This window comes from Cryptomeria japonica, chromosome 3, assembly GCF_030272615.1.
Source record: "Cryptomeria japonica chromosome 3, Sugi_1.0, whole genome shotgun sequence".
NCBI lineage: Eukaryota > Viridiplantae > Streptophyta > Pinopsida > Cupressales > Cupressaceae > Cryptomeria > Cryptomeria japonica.
Genome location: NC_081407.1, coordinates 160,220,484 through 160,229,553, shown reverse-complemented (window position 1 = coordinate 160,229,553; position 9,070 = coordinate 160,220,484).

Here is a 9,070-nt window from a genome sequence, read left to right as displayed (position 1 = left end):
TGCAATTATATTTCTTTATGTGTCTATGGGTGTCCATCTAGTGAATGAATTATTGAATTGTTTGTCATGTAGAAAGGGCTTGCAACTGTAGCCATCTCATCCAATTCAATTGTTACTCACCCTCAGGTATGATCATATTTCCCAAAGAACTTGAGAAATAGCTAAAGAAGCCTTGCCTGGTACAAAAGCTTACAAAGCATGGTTTCCCCTATTTTTGTGCTGGATAGTCCAAATTTTATGGTTGAGGAAGCTAAGATTTTTGATTATCCATTTCCATATCTTTATGATGAGGTGAGTAAATCCTGGAAAATAAACCTATTCTTCTTTCATAAAGAATCACACAATTCATGCATTTCCTCAGCTTCAATTGTCTACTTCGAAACGAATAAGTGCTTCAAATGTCTACTTCGAAAAGAATAAGTATTTATCAAGGTATGATTATTAGAACTGAAGTCATCTGGGTTTTACAATGTATTGTTTCTATAATACTATACTAAATCCCAATAATCGATAATCTTATGAAGTCTTTGGGAAATAATCAGTGAAACCTCTCTTAAAGTAGATCTAAAATTTGAGATCTATCTAGATTAAAAAAAGCAAAAAACTATATATCATCCTCAAGGGAAAAGTATTTATGCTACATTTAGCCAATTGTCAATTCAGAAGGTTTAATTCAAGAACAGAGGTAAACTTGTGTAGGAATTTTGCATTCATTATCATCCTCAAGGGAAAGTCATTTATGCTACAGTTAGCCAATTGTCAATTCAAAAGGTTTGATTCAAGAACAGAGCTAAATTCATGTAGCAATTTTGCATTCATTAATCAACTAAAAATTTCTGAAGTATATAAGGAGTATTTGGAGTACTGTTCTAGCTAAGGTTGCCCCTACGCTAGTCGGGGAACCTGGTGAGGGTGAAGGTTTTTCCCTTGGAAATTTAGACCTTGTTGTTTGAAGAGTCGAACAAATGTGTTCAATCTCACTGGCATTTTGAATATATCTGATAGATAAGCCTTTTTCTTTTTCTCTAATTAACCTCATCGATTTTGGTTCAAGTGATTGAAAGCAAGTGTGAGTTAAAAGACTACTGTAAGATCTCTTAGATGGAAGTCTAGAGTAAGATTTAGTCATTATGTTAACAACTACTGCTCATCCTGCCTCCTTCAGGAATGAAAAAGGAAAATCAGGTATCAAAATTTTGTAGACTTCAGTTTGCTTATCCTGGCTGAAATGTGATGCAGAGAGTACCTCAAGTCTTCTCTGCCCTTGTCTCTCGATCAAACTGCTCAATAATTCATAGTCACAAAACCAGGAAAAACACTGTTTCCGATAAGGAAAACAGTCAAAGGTGCTTTGCCCATCACAAGTCAATTAAAATCTTCAGGTAAAGTTGTTCATTCCTTGCCCTTTATATTCAGATGATTGGTCCAGCAATGCCAGAAACCTAAATTAGTTTTATTACAATAAACTTTTCATTGATCCAACAATGCCAGAATCTAAATCAAATCTGACATTTTGGAGGTTATGGAAACTATATCGGTGGCATCTTTCCACCAAACCTATTAATCTACCACAAAACCAAAACTATTCTTCCAAGCATTGGCAGGAACTACGTTGCTTGCAGCCCTTGTTAATCAAGGACTTTCCCCTTTTTGGTCAAATATTTGGTAGCCCCAACTAATCCCTAAAATCAATATTTTCTTTTGGTTGCTAGCCCAAAATAAGTTTTAGTGACTAATAATTAAATAGGAGGGTTTTTGGTATTCCCCAAAAAAATTATTTATTTGAATTAACAATAGAACCAAGTACTCACTTGTTGATAGAATGTTCTTTCTTTTGGGATGTGTGTGGTATGATTCTCTTCTTCAAACTTAGATGGATTTTTTTGAAAGAAATTTACAAAATGAATAAGCTTTGAAAAACTCCTTTTATCAACATATCCTTAATATGTTTCTGTAAATTGGTCTTATGTCATGTTGGATGGGCCTTCAAAAGAGTGAAATACAAAAGCAAGATAAAAAATACCCTGTGGGTAGAGTGGTTAACAAAAATATGGTTAGCCATCAAAAAACACTTTCTTACAGTTATCCTTGATAAGGTAGCCTTCTCTTGCAAGATTATGGTCTCAAGAGCAGAGATTGATAATGCTAACACCTGGAAGCTAGAATTTGACATTACACATCTATTTAAACGGTGTAAAACTTAAAGAAAATAGTTTCTAGTCCATGTTGTCCCCTACATGGTTTAAAGTTGCTAAACTTTGATGGTGTAACTAAAGGGAACGTGAACCTCGTGGCTGGTGGAAGTGTTCTAAGGGATCATATAGGTGCCTTGATTGCAACTTGTGCAATCAATTTTGAGGTCTATAAAAATTACTATATTGAAGTTGTGGCTATATATAATGCCCTCAGAAAATGTAATAAAATTGGTATGTAGAATATTATCTTGGAAGGTGGCTCCATTAATATAACAAATTACCTATATAAAAAAATTAACCTGGTTGGACTATTGATAGTATTATAAAAGAATCTATGGACACTACAGAACAAGATGAGGAGTGTCAAGATAGGTTATCTTTACGGAGGATAACCAAATGGTACATTTTCTTACTCACATGGGGGGTTAAGCATCAAGGGATCTTAAGTTGGATGAATTATTCTTTTCACAGGGATTTGGTTATGTTTAATGTTGATGATGTTAACTATCATTTGAAGTAATTTTTTTTTGTGGGATAGATAATAGCATTCTTAGTCGTTGCTTGATGGATAGTTAAAGCATGATATGTTAGGAAAATGGTATCCCACCCTTGCAATTATAAAATGTTAATGTTTATAAATGAGCATGAGGGGTCGTAAGGTGGGGTACCCCCCTTGAAAATTCTAGAGGGGATGGGTCCCTTAGTATGGAGTCCAAGGGTTGTGACTTGTGCGCCTTGACAAGGGTTCAAAGGTAGTGCTTCCGAAAGCCACTTTCTTATGTATAATTTATCACTGTAAATCTTAACCATTTATCATTAGGTTGTGGATCTTATGTGTTATTTTCTTGTCCTAATAGGAAAACCTAATTTATGAGGGAATTATATTGCAATTGTCTATTATGATGTGCTGTGAGAGTATGATAATTGTTGACTTGCCTTTGAATCTTTGGTTGGTGATACTCCTATGAGAAGTTTAATCTACAAGTAAACTCTATTTTTTTGTTGTTTTTGAATAATATATTGGGCAAATTTTGGAGTGTGGAGTTTTTCTCTCAATATGTTTTGCCTCACGTAAATCATAGTGTTGTGGTATGCATGCTATTTATGTTAAGTTTATGTAACTGTTGTAAAAATTTAAAATGGTTTTGCATTACCCTCCTCTCAAGGTTAGTGTAGAAACTTATCCCACTACCTTAACTTCCTTTCATGATACTTAATGATAGGATTATGAATACTAATTCATGACAAAATTAATAATAAATAATACTTAGTGGCAACTTCTAGTAAGCTCTTCAGTGTTGTGGCTTCAATTTTTAATTTAAACTTATGTAAATATTTGGTGGGGATCACTTATTAAATATTGTGGGATATTTTTGTATCTAAAAGTGACTTGATGAAAATAGGAAGAGATAGAAATATGGTTGATCCCTTTTTTTTAACGAAGTTAAGACTTAAATCCTAGGTTTGGGGAGTTTTAGATGAGGGAGGATTACTCTCTTCATGGAGGAACTGAAATTTTCTGACACATTCATGCCTATGGACTTTTCCAAAGGATGGGAAAATAAAATACGTGGTGGTGCAAAACATGTAAAGTTGTGGTTACATGATATTTGGCGGTAGAGGTATAGATCTTTCAATGTGCATAACATAAATTTTCAAGGATAGGCATATGGGAGAGGATAAAATGCCCATTTTCTTAAAGTCGTGACAAATTAATTAACTTCATTTTGATTATGTTAAATGTTATCTCAAACCTACATGGGATGATATCCCCCTCTATATAATTAGCTACATGAGTTTGAAAAGAAATACCAATTCCATTTACCATTATCGTTTATTTTTGTTGAAACGTTTTAGTAAAAAATTATCTACTTTTTCCTTTTTATCCATTTGCATCCTTCAAGATGAATATTGATGATTATAAGAAAGAACCTAGTATGGTTACCCTACACTAGGAGTTGATCATGTTAATTTTATAAAATGTGGAGCAATTGAATCTATTTGTCTCTCATACTATCAACAAAAAGGATGACACCAAGGTCAAGGAAGGTCAAGGAAGTGGTGGATTTTTTGGACTCTAATTTTAAATAATTGATGTATAATATGGTAAATAGTTTGGAATGGATTGGAACTAATATTAGATGGATTATAAGTTAAAGGAGTATAAAGAGAATGAATCCTAGTGAAACATAAGTCAAATGATATTACTAATAATTGGGATAAAATAAGGAAAATGGTGTAGTTTCATAAGAAAACTTAGTTATTGTCATGCCCAAACTTTTGGGCAAAAACACAAACAACAATTTATTTTTTGAACACTTAATTATATGTAACCTATGCTTAATTAGTTGTGACAACTTAACAAGTTGTTCCAAACGAAATCTTAATTGATATGAAAATGGATTTCTAAAGTGAGCGGCGAATAAAAATTTACCTAGAAGTCTTAGCCTTCCACTCTAACTCCTAATGTGATAGGAAAATATTTTAACTTATGTAATAATTACGATAACTCCTATAATCATAGCTGAACAAATAAATTTTATAAGGACAATAATAACTTCACTCAAACGCCCCCTCAAACTTAGTTGTGTTTGATAATACTTAAATAACCCAACTGCTACTAAATTGACATTAATACAATTACTTAAATCAATAATGATTATTTATCGAAAATCAAATTTCCTCCATCATTGATATTATATTCTTCATTTATAATTTAATTAAATCTTAAATCTAATAATTTAATATTAATACAACTTCAATGTATTAATATTAATTATTTGATCAAATAAAATTAAAGTGACAAACATCATAATATTAATTATAATATTTACTGAATTGTTTCACTTGGGTTAAACAAGTTCACAAGATCAAGATCATTAAAAATAAATATAATTCCACTACAATATCCTCTTACAGATAAACATTTAATAACCTATATTAAATTCTTCCATTTAATTATAAACATCATTAAAACCTCTAAAAAGTAATTATACGACTTACATCAAGTTGTTGTATATTACTTCCCCAAACATTAATATAAATATTTAATATTTAACATTTACATTACCTCCAAGTTTAAATTAAATCATTAAACTTTATAAAATTCCCAAATTTAATAAATATTAATATTCAATGTTTAGACATTTAAAAATACTTCTTAAGCTAAATTTTAATCACCATACTTATTTAAACTTTTCATTATTAAACTTTTCAAATATATTTACCCAAATATGGTAATAATAATAATTACAATTTCCATTAAATTTCCAAAACTAGCCTACTAAACTAAATAACATCTTAAGTTAAATGAATATTTCTATTTTGAATTTTAGAGAAACATTTTCCCTCCCCTTATCACATTATTTTGTAATTATACCTTTGTATAACCCTAACTAGGGTTTGTTTTCTTTTGCATATAATTTAACCCTTATTCTCATTCTTTTCAATAACTAACCCTAACCCGAAATTTGGTTAGGGCTTCTTTTCTTTTCTAACATTTTTTTTTTGTGGTCGACAAGTGTGTGTGTGTGCAAGGGGTGGCTTTCATGGGGGAGGAGGCGAGCAAGGGAATAGGGCCATCAAAGGCAGCAACAGTATTATGGAGAGGCCGCAATGAGGTTGGAGAGGGCAGCCCCTTTGGTACCCCACAGGGAGCGGTCGTCGTCCACAGTGGCAGTTGCTGCCCACTGTGGGTTACTATAGTGGCGGCCACCGCCGCTGGGGGGTCGCCCGCAGTGGTAGGTTTCGCCCCGCCCACTGTGGACGACCTACAACGAACAGTGCTCACCCACTACGACACCTACAAGGGGGAAACGAAAGCCCCCTCCCCCGTCGGTTTGTGCAAAATATTTTTTTATTATTATTATTTTTTTTTTTTCTTTTTTTTAAATAAATAAATGCTTTGGAGAAAATATATATATATTAACAACAACTTGTTCATTTCCATAAATTCCAGATTACTCATTTATCATTAAATTTATATATTTACACTTTAATGTAAATATGTAGTTATTCTTTTCTTTTAAAAATAAATACTATAGTTTAGATGAAAATTTAAAACATTAGGGATAAACTTTGCATAGCATATCTATCTATTTCTATGATTAAATATGCTCTTCCAAAGATAAGAATAGGATATATTTAAATAAACAAAATGGAATAAGCTTGCTTTCTATCAAAAACACATGTATTAACTTTTCATTTAAAATAATAGATCTAGATTTGTTTACTTCCTACTTTACATGTATTAACTTTTCATTTAAAATAATAGATCTAGATTTGTTTACTTCCTACTTTACGCAACTTATTTTTCTAAAATCCATTTAAACAATAAATAGCAAGATATAATGTATTATCAATAATAACGCTTAAAATATCTATTTATGTTTTCTTTGAGTTTAAACTGGAAATGTAAGTCAATATTTCATTTCCTATTTAAAAGTGACTACTTCATTAACATTCAGATTTACATTTCTGTTTTTTTTTTTTGCATAACAACACTACTAACCTTTAACTATTTTCATTTCTTTTCAACGGCTTAATAAGGCATAAATAAATTTCTTTCCTAATATATTTCAACAAGTAAATATCAATAAAAACTATCTCAAATATATATAAGAAAATAACTCTATTTCTTTATTCTTTTCTTTGCAAGAATATGCTCAAGTAATTTACATCTTTATTTCATGATAAAACTAAGACAAATAATTACATTTAATACATCATGGTAACTTTTACAATAGGTAGATTCCAACTTAGCCTCTCATTTCTACTAAATGAGGGTCTCCCAGATATATAAATGTTTGCAACTATATACACTTATAATTAGGATCATCTCATAGCCCTTTTTCTTTCCTTCCCTTTTCCAAGAAACCCTGCAATAAAAAGCTTTTAGGTTGTGACCATGGAGGCTCACCTCCCAACCTAGGCTTACTAGAAGCCACCCACGAGCTTGGAGAACCAAGTCCTAAACGGGTTACACTCAGGAAATACACCAACAAGAAAGACAAATCTCACCACAAACACATTCCCATCCCAAGGCTTAACTTCATCACATAAGTGGTTTTTAAATGGGTGAAGGTGGACTAAGTACCTTGAGGAAAAACTGCAAATAGTAGAAACACAAGGTCATTGCGAGGCAACCAATAACACATCACAAGTTCCAAACTTGTCCCAACCATTCCTTATGACCCCCAAGGCATACAAGCCATCAAATCTCCCCTTATGACCCCCAAATGCATAAACAATAACTATGCAGCAAGGGTCACCAAAATCCGTTGATATCACTCTTTTCCAAAGAGAGCTCTCACTCTAAGGCTGTCAAACAACCCTTCACCCCAAGGCCACTCTACCCTCCCAAGGGTGAGTTGGCCTTGAAAACTCCCAAAACATAAATATGAAACTCAACTAAAAATACAAAGGTAAGAACACAACATCTTCCTACATAAATAAAAGAAACAACAATGGGAGAAACAAATGCAACTTACAATATTTCAAAATTACAACATACATAAGGTAGTGATTCAAACAACCTCGAATTTGCCAAAAGGATGCAAGGGATAGTTTGTAGAAGAGCTGCCCAAATCCACAACTTCTCCCTTCTCAAGACTTAACCAAAATTTTCCTATACTAAACTTTCAAAAACTTCTCAAGATTCTAAGTCTCCAAAAATGGAGAGTGGGTGATTATTATCCTAAGCCTCAAACACTTCCCTAAGAAGACCCCTCTCACTCTTTTCAACCTCTTGGATAGAGTGTGGGCTCACATTGGTTGGTCTTCCCAACCTCCTACAGACTTACTAAAACTAACAATTGAAAAGGTAAGAGAAAGTGGGGAAGAGAAACTGACAAATGAAAAGAAGGTTATCTAACTTAGGAGGAATCCTCCAAGTTGGATTTTCGCTCATCTTGGGAAAACCAATTTTTGAGGTGTCAAACCAGTCACATGGGACTGGTTACATGCTTAAAAATGCCCCTAACCCATAGCTATACCATATGGACCCTTGGAAAAGCCCCTAAACTAACCCTAGGAGTCCATTTGACCCCTTAGAAACCCACCTGAAGTTAACCTACGGGTCAAACTTGAGTTGACCACTCCAAAGACTCTCTACCCAAGGCAAATCTGGGACCACACTCAAATATTTGAAAAAGGAATTGGTTGAAACAATTTCCCCTCCAAGAGACATGTCATAATCAAAACACTATTCAGCACATGTGTCAAGTGACACAATAAAATACATTACTTAATTACACATGGAAATTGTCTCGTGTTGGATTTAAGCAAATTAATAAATACAATTTAACACACATGCAACCATTTACGTTTACAAATAAAACACAATATATATGGGGTGTTGTCTTTCCAAATAGACAACCCCTGGTTTTACAAACGCACAAAGGTCTAGGCTTGATTCTCCATATTGTTTCCATGGTCACATGGATAATTTTCCTACGCATCTCAATTACACATTAGTAATTCCCAAACAACCACATATAAATTTAACATATAAAAAGGAATACAAATCAATCACTCTGCATACAATTACCATCATACAAATCAATTTACCATATATCCAATGCAATCCACATAAAAAAATTCTCTTAACGACATTATCATAACCATCATAAATTTCAACCCTTCATAAGACATACATCATATTTCTAACATCATAATAAAGTTCTGCAAATTCAGATATAGCTGACATACGTCAGATCAAGATTATCCACTCATTGGATCATATAGGATCTCAAATCCATAACACATCAAAATGTACACCACAAGGTGAAATGATTTTGTAACGTGGTTCAATTGCTTTTCTCACTAATTAATCCATCTAGTATAGCCCATCCTATTGAATTATAGCATTTATTAAT